General features: G+C 40.1%; 1 protein-coding gene across 2 annotated transcripts in view; it reads right to left on the reverse strand.

Annotated features, from left to right (window-relative positions):
* rusc2 (RUN and SH3 domain containing 2) overlaps positions 1-10,412 on the reverse strand; it is a 46,245-nt gene extending 35,833 nt beyond the window's left edge. The window contains exon 1 of one of the 2 annotated variants that reach the window (XM_044196022.1): positions 10,185-10,412. The gene's annotated coding sequence lies outside the window, so the exon portion shown is untranslated. The remainder of the gene's footprint in view (positions 1-10,184) is intronic. The other variant, XM_044196023.1, reaches the window with a different exon arrangement.
* Positions 10,413-17,621: the final 7,209 nt, after the last annotated feature.

Here is a 17,621-nt window from a genome sequence, read left to right on the forward strand (position 1 = left end):
GTGAAACAGTCATATTCAGAGTAATCCCAAATGGGTGCTTTCTCCCGACTTTCGCCGCCGCCATGATGCCAGCCGTGGCGTGGACGGACTGGCAACGCGTCACGGACTGTGAGGTGCTGACAGATGGCGTAAAACTGGCACAGCTAAAAATCTGGAAGATAGATTTCATATCCACCTGAAATACTAAAAATAAATAAATTGACAAAGATGAAAACTAAGGACATTTTCTCTGTAATTTGTTTGTTTTAATTAGTTTTGTAAACATGCAATACACAAATTTTTCACATTTAGGTTTCGTTATTTCGTTTTTGTTAACGATAATAACCTTGAAACACACAAGTCAATCCCTTGAACTACCTGTGTGTTCTCAGCGAGCTAAAGATGAACACATGACCTTGATCCCAGCTTCACCAAAGGCTTAGTGACAGTTTGCCTCCCGTTTCTCTGCCTCAACTTGAAGAGCTTATAGATGCTTGCATAACAGTGGAGCAGCATGCTGCCACCACTGACAGGTATTAGTGTTACCTGACATCCAGCCACAGCAGGAGGAATGTGGCAGGCAGTAGCTGATCGCTTAAAATGCAAATTTACAGCAGATTAGTATTCTGCATTAACAAGCAACTGATTATTAATAATATTGTACGTGGTACAGATATGATGTGTTTTCTGTAAACCTTGCTGCAAACCAAATGTCAGAACCAAGAACCAAAAAATTTGAAGTTCAAAGCATGATCTTGTTTCTTTCAGAGAATTTTCCTTCCTTATATTAATTCAGTTTAAAGCCAGTGGGCATCAATGTTGGGCACCGTTAACTGAGACAATACCAGAACATCTAGAAAATATATATTGCATAGGGCTGCAACTAACAATCATTTCCATTATCGACTGATCTGCTATCGATATCATCTCGTCTCATAAATGCTATAATCTTCATATTGCTTGTTTTGTCCGCTCAACAATTGAAAACCCAAAGATATTCAGTTCACTATCGTGTGACAAAGAAAAACAGTACATCCTTATTTTTTAGAACCCGAAACAGCAAAATCTGGGCATTTTTCTTTGAAACATTATTGAAAAGATGAATCGATTATCAAAATTGTTGTTGATTAATTTTCTGTTGATCGATTAATCAACTATTGTTTCAGCTCTAATACAGCAGTTATTGTCCAAAATGTTACCTTTTTAGGAACTAAAAAAAAACCAAACAGCCTTGTAAGTATTTTGAGATTATACAGAATTGTCTCAAGGAGCATGTAATCTTCAACATGTCAAAAGACATGAACATCAAGACAGATATTCTTACAAAGAAATGGCAGAAAATTCCAAATTATATAGTGTGGGTTTTGGCAATGAACTTGCTGTTGAAACTTATTAGCAAAATGTGTTTGCTTTTTTGAGCCATAGATCTTTTTCACAGCAGACATTTTGACTTGTCATAGCCATAAAATCACAGGTGTTACTAATAACGTTAATGATGGCTCCATTCTATTAAATTGTCCCAGTAAGCCATGACAGGGAGCCAGCATGCTCAGCTAAATGGAATCATTCATTTTATCATTTACACCTGTGCTTTTGAGATGTGTCAAAATGTCATATGTGTGTGAACTGTGGTTACACTAGCCCAGCTTTAACATGACATTTTGCTTTATCAGGACCACTTAGAAATTATTTGACTTTAGGGCTGCAACTAATGATTATTTTCATTATCCATTCTTCTGTTTTCTGTTCAATTATTATCTCCATTAATACACTAATCATTTTGTCTATTAAATGACTGAAAATACTTCAAAATGCCTGTTATAATTTCCACAGCCCAAGGTGACGTCTTCAAATGTCTTGTTTTGTCCAACCAACAGTCTAAAACCCAAAGATATTCAGTTTACTGTCATGTATGACAAGGAAAAGCATAAAATCCTCACATTTGAGAAGCAGGAACCAGCTAAGGTTTGTCATTTTATCTTAAAAAATGACAAAAATGATAATTCAATTATCAAAATAGTTGCCGATTAACTTTCAATTAATTGACTAATTGTTGCAGCACTGACTTAAAAAATGATTCTGAGTTGTATTAGATTTGCACACTAAATTCAACTTAATTGAGTATTTGGGATAAAGTGCATGTGTTCTCCAGTGTCTCAGTCCTCAAAGGAAGCTAGTTTTTGGTTTTAGCTTAATCTGAATCATTAGGATGGGTCAAATGTAGAAGACAAATGTATCCACAAGGCTTAATTAAGAATAACTTAACACTGCTGCACATCTAGGCTTAGATGAACACAAATGCACAAGCTACGTTAATACAAAACATCATGAGACAAATATCTTGTTTCTAAAGCTGCAGTTCTTCTTCCAGCCATTATGTCTCTCTCTCTGTGCTGACTCTGTCCTTCTCACTCTTCTCCTCTTTCTCTGGCCCATTTCCAAGCACCTCTCACTCTCTTTCCAACCTTCTTTCGATCCATAATGCTTTCCCCTCTTCTCTCCCATCCCCCCTCAGCTTCACTAAATCCCTGCTCCCCTACTCTCTCTGCTTTTCTTCCATCCACTGTGTACACTGCAGTGCAATACGTCTTTCCTCTGCCCACTTCTGCCTCTATAATCATCTTCCTCCCTACTTCCATCTATCTCCTCTCTCTGCTGCCATGCTGCTGCATACACAAATATCCAGCCAAAGATTGGAGATGGTTTCAGCCAGATCAGATTGTACCCAATCCCTGTGAGAGGTAGGAAATACCATACTGGCATTGCCAATATTGTACCACCTCATGTCTACTTCCAACAGAGCAAATTTGCAAGATTTTGTACTATTTCTAACAGCAGGAGGCATCCCAACAGAACCACTAGAGCAACTAGAGGTTAAATGCCTTTCTCAAGGGCAACCAAATGCTATTTACACAGGGAGTGGCGGAGAGTGTTGACCCAGCAACCTTCTGGTCACAGGCTGTTATCATTATTATTATTATTATTATTATTATTATGGATGCAAAGAACACCAACTTAAAGTAAAACAAGGAGTCATTTCCTGCCTTTCATATATGTAAAAATGTGCAATTTGGTGAAACATTTTTGAACACACCAACCATTTGCATTGTGTATTAGCTTGTCTTGACTCTGTACCACATGTACAGTATCAGTTCTGTTTAACTGCAGTATAGTGGCCTACTTGATGAGTCCAATCTATCTTAAAGTATAGGAAATAGTGGGAGTGGTATGGTAATCAATATCATGATATTGATAGGAGTATTTTCTGAAATTGATATCTAGATATAGCAAACATAATGTATAAAAACAATACAATACAATACTATATATATATATATATATATATATATATATATATATATATATATATATATATATATATATATATATATATATATAAAGTATGATCTTCAGTGAAATATTGTTCCACTGTTATGTATTGCATGAGCAAAAACTCTTTATACTGTATGGGTAACAACAGCAAACAGTCATTTGGCACTATGCCATGTCATAGCAGGAAAAGCACCTGCGTAACTAGTAACACCAATGACGGCTCAATTCCATTTAGCTGTGCCAGTGAGCCAATACACACAGCACCAAGGCCCGGGAACCAGTGTACCACAATGGAATGCCATTAGGACTCCAACTAACGGTGATTTTCATTATTGATTAATCTGTTGCCTATTTCAGTTGAGTATCATTTACAATTAAATAAAACAAAAGCAGCAAATTCTCACATTTGAGAAGCTGGAACCAGAGAATGTTTGGCGCCTTTGCTTAATAAATTACTTGAACACTTAATCAATAATTAAAATCGACTAATCGATTGGTCAACTCAAAGTTTGAATGTCGACCATAGGAAAGGTCTATCATTGGGCGAGTCTTGCCTTTACTCCTCTAAGGCGGAATATTAATCTCTTCATCATGTTGAATGTTTCTGCCAGTAACTCTGGACTGCAAAGGCAGAAGAGAATCAGGAGTTTGTGGAGCCAAATAATATGGAACCACTGACGCATGCAGCTCAACTTCAGGCTTGAAAGATTTCTATTTTTATGGCATTCAACTATAATCAAAATATTGAAATTTGTTCTTAACTTTAGTGCATTTGTTGTTCTTGCTTGAGAAAGTTACTGCCTCTCCCTCTCCCTCTCCCTCCATATTTGTACCCTGATTCAGCAGCTGAACTACCAGCCATCATGTAAATACGAAACTGTTGTTCAATTCCACACAACAGCACGGTGAAAATGTCCACAGTATACTGATAGTGTCCCGAAAGCTCTCAGTGCTCTTTCATAGTCAGACAAACGAGCACAAAATACAGAGCAGGCCTGGGCAACATTCATCTGCTGCAGCACACACACACTCGTGTACAGTCATCTGGGTGCCTTTTAATCAGTGAAGCATTGCAGGCCAAGAGCCATGAAAGGAATAGAACTATCATGACAACCTAGAGGGCAAAAGCTGTGTGTGTGTGTGCTGTGTGACTCAAAAGTCTCAGGGCAGCTGCGTATCCAACATGCACATATTTATTTTCCTTTCAAAAACACAAATTATGGTTGTGTCCTTACACTCAGAATCACAAAGCCAGCAGAGGAAGAAATATTCAGATCTTTCACGTATAAATACATGAATAAAAGATATACCACAAAGTAAAATACTCCATTACAATATAAAAAAAAGGTACTCAAGTAAGTATCAGCAGAAAAATGTACTCAAATATCAAAAGTAGTAGTACAGTGGTAATCTTTTCATCAAGCTGAATGTCCTTTCACTTTGACTGGCGCAGCCAGTGGTAGAATTCGCCATTATAAGTACAAGTAAAACTAAAAGAATAGAAGTATTATCTACTAAATGTGTGTAGTATCAAAAGTAAAAGTATATGAAGAATTCTGCAGTCATGCAGAATTGCTCCTTTGAGAGTGTTTTTATGTACAGTATATCATTGAATTATCATTACGGATGCATTTTAACATTATAATTATAGCCCAACCGATACTACAGATATTGATATTTGGGAGTTTAAAAAATCTGAATGCAATATATCGGCCAATAGTAAAAAATGTTGTAACATAAACACATACAAATACTAGACCGATATACCGGCTCGGTCAATTTAATGTATTTATGTGAAGTATAAGTATGAAGTAACATAAATGGAAAGTACAAGTACCTAAAAATTTTACTCAAGTACAGTACTTGATTAAACGTACTTTGTTACTTTTGTGCTACTGCCCACACCCTAGAAAGCAACAAAGACAGGGAACAGGACTGTGATCTGTTCCCTGAGGAACTCCTAGAACCTTGACTTGCACAAACCCCTGACAGAAATGTTGCATCAACATCACGAGGAGGTTCATGTCGAGGCCAAACCACCACAGGCCCGCAGAGGCTACACGTGGGCTCAGCTGGCTGTGAAGACACTGTCATATGACTAACATCACTGGGAGAGTTTACCTAAGTTTCAGGTGTTAGAGACTTGCAGGTTTTAAAAACAACTCTTTTGAATCCACTGCACTGTCAAATAAGAGCCCATTTTATTGAATACCCCTGGCAAAGAAAAGGATCTACAAGGGTTCCTTTATCCCAAATGCAATTAATGTGGTCAACAAACTACAGTAAACTTAAGTATGAGAGTGTAGGCTGTACACGATGGGTACTGTTAATGTGATTTTTTTTTTTTTTAATCTTGTGGACATGTTTGTGTGTACATTTTCCTTGGTGAGACCAAAGATATTTTTCCTGCCTCGGCTGGACAATAAAGTTTATTCTATTCTTCTATTCTATTTTATTTGAAAGTCTGTTCATGATCAGCCATGAAGATTGATGCCTTGCACAGTCAATCAACATGAGTTTCTGCAAAGAGACATTTGCGACAGAGAATTTTTGCCAGGATTTGTGCGCGTTCTCAACCCTTCAAGGAGGAGGTGTTTCAGTTTAAACACGGGAGCTGTTGGAGGTTAAATGCCTTGCTCAAGGGCAACTAAATGCTGTTTACAAAAGAGCTGAACCAGCAACTTTCTGGTCAAAGACTCACTTTGAAACACAATGGATTTCAGGCAAACATTATGACAGCAATTATCAAACTTATATTGAGATAAATGTGCCATTCCTACCTTTCCCCCTCTAAAGAAATATTTGAACCTACAAATAAATATTATTTGGTGGATGCAATTTACTGAGACACTTTTTTAAAATGTCATGGTTGCAGATATTTATAGCATTAACGGCATCAATGGGAATAGGATGGTCCAAGCTGCAATTTACAAGAGCACAAGTAGTGTGGCGTGCTTTTTTTGTTTTGTTTGAAGTACAGCAACAATAGAGAGTTGTAGACAAAAAAAGGCTTTCGGGATGTTGGCACGCCTTGAAAAGTTACCAAAATAATTATGTTGTTGAAATATTGTCCAAAACATTGGACAACCTTCAAAACAAGCCAAACAAAGCATTTAGGTAACACTTTTTTCACTAAGTGCAGCTACAGATAACAGAGTGTTGACTCTATTCAGTGCTTTTACAAATCAGAGATACGCACACCATAGATTAAATCTCAGCACACACTAACACATATCAAACACACACAAAGAAACTATGCACATCCGGCCTCGCAGGCCCTCGGTTATGTAACACAGAGCGAGACACATTCCAAGATTGGGAAGAGCAGCTGAACACGGAGAACAGGCACGTCGCCTGACACACGGAATCAGCTGCGGTTTAAAGACATGTGCATGGCGGCGATGTTGAGGGTTTAAACTTGCAATGCCAGGATGATTAGCTCAATACTCACATGTCCCTTCTCAAACGGACGGATCCAGCATTGGTCTCATTAGAGAACATGAAAAAGTGAAAACATGGAAGTGCTTCAACCTGTGCCAAGACACTGCTGCTGTAAATGACAGTCACTATGAATGAACAGAGCCACTTTATGTCAATCAACAGAAAAGAATCAACAACAATTATAGTGTTTATGGTATTTATCAAGAAAAAATACAAACACTGGCTCCAAATTCTCAGTAGTGAGGATTTGCTACACTGGGTTTTGGGACCGTTGGACAAAACAAGCAATTTGAGCTCTGGGAATTTGTAATTTCAAAAACAATTTTCATTATTTTACACTAGATGATCCGATAAATCAATAATAATAACTAAGAAATGAAATGATAAAGAATATAATGGTTAGTTGTAGGCTGAATATTAAGTCATTACAGAATTTTTTTTAAAATAGTGAAAAATGTTTTTTTGCTTGTTTTGTCCGACCAACAGTCCCAAACCCAAAGATATTCAATTTGGAATTGACATTTTAAAAAAAGAGAAGAGAAAAGCAGTAAAACCTCACATTTAAAGGAGCTGGAACCAGAGAACTTTTGGCTTTTTTGCTTGAAAAATCACCTAAAGAATAAAATCGATTATGAACTCTTTCAATTTATTTTCTGTGAATCAAGTAAGCGATTAGCTGACTCATTGTTTCAGCAGTAGTCCACGAGAGGTCGAGACTATACAGTTAACTTCAGACTTAAAGGGAGACATACAAGGAGAAAGGGTGGCAACTTTTAATTTCTGTGATGTCTTTATCACTGTCACTGACCATCAGGCTGGTCAAAGTAGAGACTTAAATTTGCATTTTATATGACTGGCTTCAGGTTTGACTACCGTTCAGTATCTGGACTCAGACATTAATTTTGCAAAAGGAGGAAATGCAAACAAACACATCTGTGTATTGCTTAAGAAAGGTACACTGCTCTGATAACTGCACTGGTGCTGACACATCCTTGTCATTCAGTTATAGATTTAAATCCCACTGTGACTTTTTACCCTTAAAAACAATGACACAGTTTGGGGTAATATTATGACCTTTAACGTCACTATAAGCCTGCCGATCTTCAAATCTCTCCCTTCTCCTCTCTTCCTGTCTTTATCAGTGAGTTCAATACATTTCTGCTTAACTGAATGGAGTGATGTTTTTATGCAAATGTTTTTAAATCGACATAAAACAGCGGCAGCATTGTAATATTCCTCTGCCGTACAATTATCAGGCTATTTTTTCTCCAGGGTTTATCTCCGCAGGAAATCGTAATTATATATCAACCAACTCAACTACTCATCTGAACAAATCCAGGTGGATAATCTGAAAAAAAAACAAATTCTAACAAATTTTCAAAATTATTCTCAACTGTCTGAACCTCACAGTACTACTATTAGTACAACTACTGCTGCTGCTACTAGTACTACCAACAACTTTTACTTGCAACTGCTAATGCCATTAATAGTAAAGATAATAACAAAAAGCGTCTTTAGTACGCTTTCCCCATGAGAACAGCTACCTATCTATCTTCAGGCAGTGACTTGCTGGAAAGTAAGAAATGGATGGTGATAATTATACTGCAGAAGTAAGCGGGATGCCAAAATGTTGACACTGTAAATAAATCTGACTCAAGTTCTGGAGACCAGAGAGCAAGGCAGAAAAAAAAATACTTTACATAACAGGAAGACAACCATGTTTTGAAGCATTTGCTCCCCTCTCATCTCCTCCTGAGACTATCTATCAGGTCTCTAACAGCACGGGGTCAGCTGGGTAAGTATACCACCTACTATATTAACCTACATGTACCAGCATGGATTCTCACTGTTTAATGTCAAATACAAACTATTTTATGTAAAATGAAGTAAAAATCACAGGAAACAACCTATAAAAACACCACTATATACTAAATATGTCACAGAGAGATCACTACTGCGCACTGTCCTTAAAGGAATATTCCATAATTACTATAATGATTTACAGGGAGGATACATTTCATATTAATTTGTCGAAGTAGCAAAACTTAGATGTTAATGCTGTAGACACGACGATATTATTGCTGTTTAGGCCAGCAGACTAATCTGCATCCCCACCATATTGCATGTAATGCACCTCAAAACACCAACCAGCATACATCATCCACAATACATCGGGAAGTACAGCCAGTCTGCCTTCAAAATAAAAGCCTGGGTGTGTGCACTAGGAAAAACATAATAGCCTAGTACATGCACAGTGTGGTCAACAACAATCACTTCCAAATAGTCAAATCAGCTCTCAATTATCTGTAGCTGTACAAAGTGAATCTATGGCTATAAAAAAAGATATTATGAACTATATTGTATTTCCTGTGGGTCTTAATAATGTGTAGGTTCATATTCTATAATGTTTATTGTCTTATATAAAATAATAGATATGTATTTGCCCTTTTATGACTTTATCTTTGATTTTATAGCCTGGTCCTTGGTTTTAATTGTTTTTGACTGCTGTATTTTTTTAGCATCTCACTCTTTGTAAATATTGTTTTATTTTCCACATAAAAAGACCCCATTATTTTATAACATCAATGTTATTTTGACTGTTTGTGTCCTGTTGTTCTTCTTTTTATGTTTTACTTTGTTAGTGCGTCTCACTTTTTTAAAATTTCTTTGATATTTACATTTTGTTTTCTAAGTGATTCTTAAATATTTCATAATTATACACTTAACTCGGTTATTCTGTTTTGATTCATGTGATTTTGAGTGCCAAATGAATACGTTTATTGACGCAGTCATTTTAATACTGTTGTCCAATAAGTCTTTTCAGCCCTCATGTATGGTTCATGCATTTCCCAACGCGACCTGGCTTTTATTTTGATAAATTTTAGCGGAAATCATGTCTTTATTCGGTCTAAATTGACACCGGTTGTGTACCGCTGTTGTTCCTAGTGATATCGGGTCAATATGGTGATAACATAGGGGTGCAGGCCGCTGGTGTGACAACGTTGAACCAGTTCAGTGTATCATGAACGAATAGTGCCTGTTTTGTCCACGGTCGTTTAGCCCGCATATAAACGATGAAACACCGATGATGTGTCAAACCGTTACCATCCGCTTCGCTGCCTTTGTGCCACTGCGATAAAAAAAAAAAATATATATATATATATATATATATATAGCCTATATACGTAACGCCACCAACCGAGCTAGCATCATCTTTCCGTTAAAACGTTTCACGAAAACAACTATTTGAAGACGACAAGGCATTTAGGAGCAGAAAATGTGAATGAAATCCGAGGCTGCGTCTTTCCCGTTATGACCGAGCAAAGGCATCTTTTTTTTCAGCCTCCGAGGCGATGCTTGCTAAACTGAACCTTTTATCCTTTTCCCTCCGTCTGTTCCCCGACCAAATAACCGACATTAAACACACTCACCTTGCCGCAGTTGGTCGGCAGTAGGTCTGTTTTGGATACAAAGCATCTACAGCTGTAGATAACCGCGCTGGTAGGCTGCTAGTCCTCGACGCGTGGGAATATTGTTTTCTCGAGACTGCAGGGCAGACAGCGGCGGCGCATCGCAGGATGGGCTGGGCCGGGCCGGAGCGTCACGTCAGCCTGAGGTCACAGCTCGGTCCCAGACCGGATTATCTAACGCTGGGTGGGACGGCTGGCGCTCATTAGGCCTTTCACCTCAGCCTGGGATCCAATGTAGCTTTTATTGATTAGAAAACTACACAGGCATTAACGAACTTAAATTACGCAATGATTTTGGTTATTCTCCACATATTAAATTCAGTTCAATTAAAAATGTATTTGTATAGCACCAGTTTATTTTATAGAAAAGCAGTTTAGAGTGCTTCAACATGATAATAAAACAATGAGGCAAATATGTGCATGACACACACACACACATTAATATATATATATAAAAAAAAACTTTGTCCTTCACCCTCCGCGGGTGGTCTCATCCTTCGAGCTCGGGTCCTCTACCAGAGGCCTGGGAGCTTGAGGGTTCTGCGCAGTATCTTTGCTGTTCCCAGTACTGCACTCTTCTGGACTGAGATGTCTGGTGTTCTTCAAGGGATCTGCTGTAGCCACTCCTCCAGTTTGGGGGTCACTGCCCCGAGTGCTCCGATGACCACGGGTACCACTGTTGCCTTCACCTTCCAGGCCTTCTCCAGCTCTTCTCTGAGCCCTTGGTACTTCTCTAATTTCTCATGTTCCTTTTTCCTGATGTTGCCATCACTTGGTATTGCCACGTCAACCACAACGGCTTTCCTCTGCTGTTTGTCAACCACCACGATGTCAGGCTGGTTCGCCATTACCATTCTGTCAGTCTGGATCTGGAAGTCCCACAGGATCTTGGCTCGGTCATTCTCTACCACCTTTGGAGGTGTTTCCCACTTTGACCTCGAGGTTTCCAGTCCATACTCAGTGCAGATGTTCCTGTACACTATGCCAGCTACTTGGTTATGGCGCTCCATGTATGCTTTTCCTGCCAGCATCTTACACCCTGCAGTTATGTGCTGGATTGTCTCAGGGGCCTCTTTGCACAGCCTACACCTTGGGTCTTGTCTGGTGTGGTAGATCTGGGCCTCTATTGCTCTGGTGCTCAGGGCCTGCTCCTGTGCAGCCATGATGAGTGCCTCTGTGCTGTCCTTCAATCCAGCCCGCTCTAGCCATTGGTAGGACTTCTTGATATCAGCCACTTCAGTTATGTTCGGTGGTACATCCCGTGTAGGGGTTTGTCCTCCCATGATGGTCCTTCCTCCAGCACGTCTTCCTCTGTTCCCCATTGCCTGAGACATTCCCTGAGCACGTCATCTGTTGGGGCCTTATCTTGGATGTACTTGTGGATCTTGGATGTTTCATCCTGGATAGTGGCTCTCACACTCACTAGTCCACGGCCGCCTTCCTTACGGCTAGCGTACAGTCTCAGGGTGCTGGATTTGGGATGGAACCCTCCATGCATGGTGAGGAGCTTTCGCGTCTTAACGTCTGTGGTCTGTGGTCTGTGGTCTGTGGTCTGTATCTCTTCCTTTGGCCACCTTATTATTCCCGCAGGGTATCTGATCACTGGCAGGGCGTAGCTGTTTATTGCCTGGGCCTTGTTCTTGCCATTGAGCTGACTTCTTAGGACTTGCCTTACTCGTTGGAGGTATTTGGCCGTTGCCGTCTTCCTTGTTGCCTCTTTGAGGTTGCCATTTGCCTGTAGTATTCCAAGGTACTTGTAACCATCCTCAATGTCTGCTATTGTTCCTTCTGGGAGTGAGACCCCTTCTGTGTGGACTACCTTCCCTCTCTTTGTCACCATTCGACTGCACTTTTCAAGCCCGAATGACATCCCAATGTCAGAGCTGTAGATCCTGGTGGTGTGGATCAGTGAGTCGATGTCCCGCTCGCTCTTAGCGTATAGCTTGATGTCATCCATGTAGAGGAGGTGACTGATGGTGGCCCCGTTCCTGAGTCGGTATCCATAGCCAGTCTTGTTGATTATTTGGCTGAGGGGGTTCAGTCCTATGCAGAACAGCAGTGGGGACAGAGCATCTCCTTGGTATATGCCACATTTGATGGATACTTGTGCAAGTGGCTTGCCATTGGCCTCAAGGGTGGTTTTCCACAGCCTCATCGAGTTCGCAATGAAGTGTCTTAGAGTCCTGTTGATGTTGTACATCTCTAAGCATTCAGTGATCCATGTGTGCGGCATTGAGTCATATGCTTTCTTGTAATCAATCCAGGCAGTGCACAGGTTGGTGTGTCGGGCTCTGCAGTCTTGGGTGACTGTTCTGTCAACCAGGAGTTGGTGTTTGGCTCCTCTGGTTCCTCTGCCAATGCCCTTCTGTGCTTTACTCATGTATTGATCCATGTGTCCACTTATCTTAGCCGCGATGATGCCTGACATGAGCTTCCATGTTGTGGAGAGACAGGTTATTGGCCGATAGTTGGATGGGACTGTACCCTTTGCGGGATCCTTCAGGATCAGGATTGTGCGCCCTTCGGTAAGCCATTCAGGTTGCGTCCCATCTCTTAGCAGCTGGTTCATTTGTGCTGCTAGGCGCTCATGGAGTGCAGTGAGCTTCTTTAGCCAGTAGGTGTGGATCCTGTCAGGGCCCGGTGCTGTCCAGTTCTTCATACCTGAGACTCTTTCTTGGATGTCTGCCGCTGTGATGGTGACTGGATTCTGTTCAGGGAGGTTGCTGTGGTCCTTTCTCAGGGCGGCCAGCCACTGTGCATCGCTGTTGTGTGATGCCTCCCTTTCCCATATACTTTTCCAGTACTGTTCCGTTTCCAGCCTTGGTGGGTCTGCTCTGCTGTTATTACCATTGCCATTGAGCGTACACTTTCGCAGGTTGAGTTGCGAACAGCCGGTTTATTCTTCTGGCTTCATTATCTCTCGTGTATCTCTTTAGGCGGCTAGCCAAGGCTTGGAGTCTTTGTTTGGCAGTTTCGAGTGCTTCAGGTATGGGCATCTGGTTGTACTTCTTGGGTACTTGCTTTCTCATTGCACCTCTCTCAGCCTCTGTCAGTTGGCTCACTTCTCTCTGTTCAATTCATCACATTTTTTTTTATCTTGATTTGACTCCATTTATCTCATTTAACCCCACAAACCCCCACAGCTCCCTCTCAGTCCTGCTGACAGTCAGCAGTTTAACAGAACACAGTGTCTCACATTATGAAACCTTTATGTTCGCTGTGGGAAAACTTTATCACTGCTGCAGCAGTGAAGGGTATAACAGATTATTAAAGATTATTAAACACCACTCGTTACAACAATAGTGAGGATCATGAAACCAACAAATAATCTGAGATTAAAAAATACATAGTTTTGACGATTTACAGGTCAGACTTACATTACTAGACGGACGCATACAAAAGCGTGTACTTTATATACAGAAATATGTTTAGATGTGCAAATGTGCACACTATTCTAATAATCTTCAGTCCAAACTAACTTCAGCCATTGTTTTCCTCTTAAAATTAGTGCTTCTGTACTGAAACTGGTAGTAAAATAAGTCACTTGAAAATTGGAGATAAGACAAGCTGTCAAAGTGCCAAGAAGCCTGAGATATGGTGTTAAACATCAAAATCAGTCTCCAACTCTGGCCAGGTTTATTCCCTTATCTGATATAAAACAACCATTTACATTTAAGCACTGGCTACTTTAACAGAAAAAGAATATTTCACTTACTTTAGAAAAAGTTAGAAGAACACAACCATCGGTAACACTGTTGTATATTTAATGCTCACACTGCACATTAAAATGTAGAGATGAATTAAAATAGGAATGTCTAACCCTATAAGTGATGATGGAAAATTGCTTTGCATGCAGCAAAAATGATTTTTAGCATTTTTGGCTTTGTTTCAACTGGACAATGTTTTGAAGCATCTACCCTGGTGAAGTGTCCTTGAGGAGGCCATCTACTCCTTATTAGTACATGGGCTTTGTGGGCTACCTTTGTGGTTTCTTTAGAAAAAAGAAAGCAACTCTGCTCCAGAGAGATATTATCGCCATAATTACTTTGAACTGGTCTCCATTGTAGTGCATTGACTCTATTTCAGGAACAAGGGCAAGGGTTTAAGGGATGCTCATATACATATATCCAAATATAGATTCAATCATTTTCTTTCTTTTTTTTTTTTATCACAGGTTAATACTAATTGAAACTAGTAGTAAGAGTGATAGGATCTGTGCTGGGTCAGGCATAAAGGAGTAGAATTCAGATACTTAAATGTCCCTTTTGTCCCTTGTATAGGCTGATTGCCATCTGCTGGTTATCTAATGTTACTGCATTTACCAAATACTTGATTCCGATAGATGACTCACTGTAGTTGTCCACGGTTACTGCTGTAAAGCATGGTACGTACGTGGACTGTACTTGTATAGCGCCTTTCTAGTCTTCCGACCACTCAAAGCACTCCACACTACATATCACATTCAGTTGGCAGGTGCCAACTGCTCATCAGTCCAAAGAAACTAACTCATTCACAAGACACAGCTCTCTGGGAAGCAATTTCAAGACACTTCAACACGTGGGCTGGAGGAAGTCAGGATTGAATAGCCAACCTTTCGATTGGTGGACAACCCGTGCTATGTGTCAAGCCACAGCCACATGAAGCCATGTTAGATGCTCAATGGAGGCCTACATTTGTCAACACCCCAACATGCTTTCAGTGGTTGAATAGAAAATGTTCTTTGTAGGCTACAAGCCTTCTTATTCTAGAAACTCACCCAGTACGCCTGTAATCACACACAAGGACAGCATTTTGTAAGCATTTTACATCTTCATGTCTGGCAATTGAGCCTTTAACATGAGGTCATTACAAAAATGAAAAAGATATGGATTTAATACACTGCTATTGTATTGTTAAACTTGCAATAACTGTTTTTTTAGCCACTTGGGCAGTGGAAAAAATCTGTGAACACCACCCTGTCAAGGTTGAGACCCAAATTTAAGGTTGATATGGCCAACTTGCTAGCTAACAGTTGCTAATCTTCACATCCAGCAGATACAGAGCAACATTAGCATTAATTTAGAGTCATGTTTCTGGCCGCCTGATAAATGTAAGTCTAATATTCACTTTTCTTTAAGCTCTGGTTTTGGTCTGCACCAACTCCTGAGAAAAATATCTGGCTCATTAGCAGCTAAATGCTGTTCACCAGCTAGATAGTCACTAACTTTGTCTGTCTGTTGTTTGGTACTGGACAGGTAGTGTTGTTAGAGCTTTTTCCCTTTTGTCAATGGAAGCAGCTGACAGCTAAAAACAATGCTATGTGAGACTGAATCAAAAAAAAAGTAAAGTTGTGGGCTGGAAAATCACAAAAATAAGTTGAAAGATTCTTAATGCTCCTAACAGTAGAGATGAAGGGGAAATACAGAAACAGCCTCTATGGGTCTGTCACTATAAACAACCCCTTTAAATACAAATAGTCATGCGATCCATTGTTAATATAAAAGTGTTGATTATATCATATTTAAATGTTGTTGTTTTTTTCCACCCAGTAGTCTTTGTCAGCCATAGACATGCCGTCACGTCAGCCGTGTCATGTTACAGCTGTACCATTCCTAGTGTTTCTCTCTGTCCCCTGTTGTTTCTCCTCCTTTGTGTATATGTGTGTGTGTATGCTGTGGGGCGTGGCCTCCAAGGAACTGCCAATCAGCAGCTGACACACCTGCGACACATCTACTGCTGCTCACCTGTTCTCCATCCACAGTCACACCTGACAGTATATCTACCCGGCTCTTCTCACCAGTCTTCGCCAGATCGTCTGTTTACCTCAGTGGTATAACTCCTTGGCGCTTGACCACCCTTATGAAAAATGACCTGCATGCTATCAGAACACCTGATTAACCATTTGAATCCCGGTGCCCAGGTTCGTGTCACCTGCCAAAGCCGGTGGGCTTTCCACAGCTCTCCCGCCTTACCTCGGACCACTGTTCCTGCCTCAGCCTGCCTGCTCTCCTCAGCCTCGTGTCGGTCTGCTGTCTGCCTCCAGTCTACCGGCTTCCAGCATTACCTCCACACTCCTGGTTCCTCATTGTGTTTTCCTCTAAATAAACAGAACCAACTACTTCACTTCCACTGTCCTAGTGGTGCTTTTTGGGTCCATACCATAACAGACAGTTAAAGTATTGTTTTTGGACCCCCGCATAAGATATGTGCCTGTCCTCAAACCACCAACACAAGTGACTGTTAAGCTATTTTTTTTTTAATCAAATGTTTATGTCCCATGGTGTATTGTATTATTAATCTGTGTATATTTAACATACACAGATGGGTGACAAAAGGGGGGTGGTATTTAAAATGTCCACAAGCCTCCAGAAAAGCTTAAACACTCCTTGGCAAAGACTCTTAAGTCTCTTAAAATCCACAGAAGGGATGGAAAACCATTCATCCAAAAGGAATCCCTTTATGTGGTGTGTTGATGGTGGTGGGAGAACTGGTGACTGTGAAGGCTATAACATATGATTTAATTTTCATGTTCATCAGAACATTCTGTGAACCCCTCATGCCCTTTATGTAAACACTGCATGTTTCTCAACTCATTTACTGAGGTTGTACCTTTCATTGTCGGCTATTGGTAGACCAGTGTGTATTATCAAGGTATGAAAAACCTTTTTTCTGCCACTAGATGGGACCACCTCAAATTAAAACTAAGGCTGCCTTGTAGCTGAGCGGCCAAAAGTTTTAAGGCAGTTATATGGATATAACATATACAGCATGTACGCATTATTAGTGGTATTGGTTTAATTTAGATTATCTTGAAAACATAGTAGTGTGATAAACATGAAATATATACTTGTAGCAATGGCTTTATTGTATATGCAGAAAGGTACATGCAGAACTGGATCAAATACGGTTGGAAATTCCAAATAATGAATGCAATGTTTGACTCTACAGAGAGTGTGAGATGGGTGGTGTCTACTGCATCAATTATTTCATATACAGCCAGGAAATCTTTTTTCTCTGAAAAATAATGTTGTTATTCCATTATCCTAACATCTAGTGCTCACTTTGAGCCGATGAAAGAAATTAACCAAGTAAAGCAAATCTACACAAGTGGGGAAGGCAAACAATCACATGACTAACCTGCAGAATATACAATAGGAAGGGCCCTGGTATGCTTAACCTTCAAACCATTGAAGATGCACTTCCATGCTATTTAATGTGCTCAGTCATATGGCACAATTGGAGAATTCTCATTGCAACTGTGGCTGTTTGGCATGAATAATAACGATGATGCACTTTAGCTAAACAAACATGGAAAGCTGACACAATTTAAATTGTTGCCTTTTTCTGAGCGTGTGTTTTATAATGATCCCAGCCCCGTTACTTCCACCTGTTTCCAATCAACCTTTTAGGAAGAGCGAG

Source organism: Siniperca chuatsi, linkage group LG5 (assembly GCF_020085105.1).
Source record: "Siniperca chuatsi isolate FFG_IHB_CAS linkage group LG5, ASM2008510v1, whole genome shotgun sequence".
Lineage (NCBI taxonomy): Eukaryota > Metazoa > Chordata > Actinopteri > Centrarchiformes > Sinipercidae > Siniperca > Siniperca chuatsi.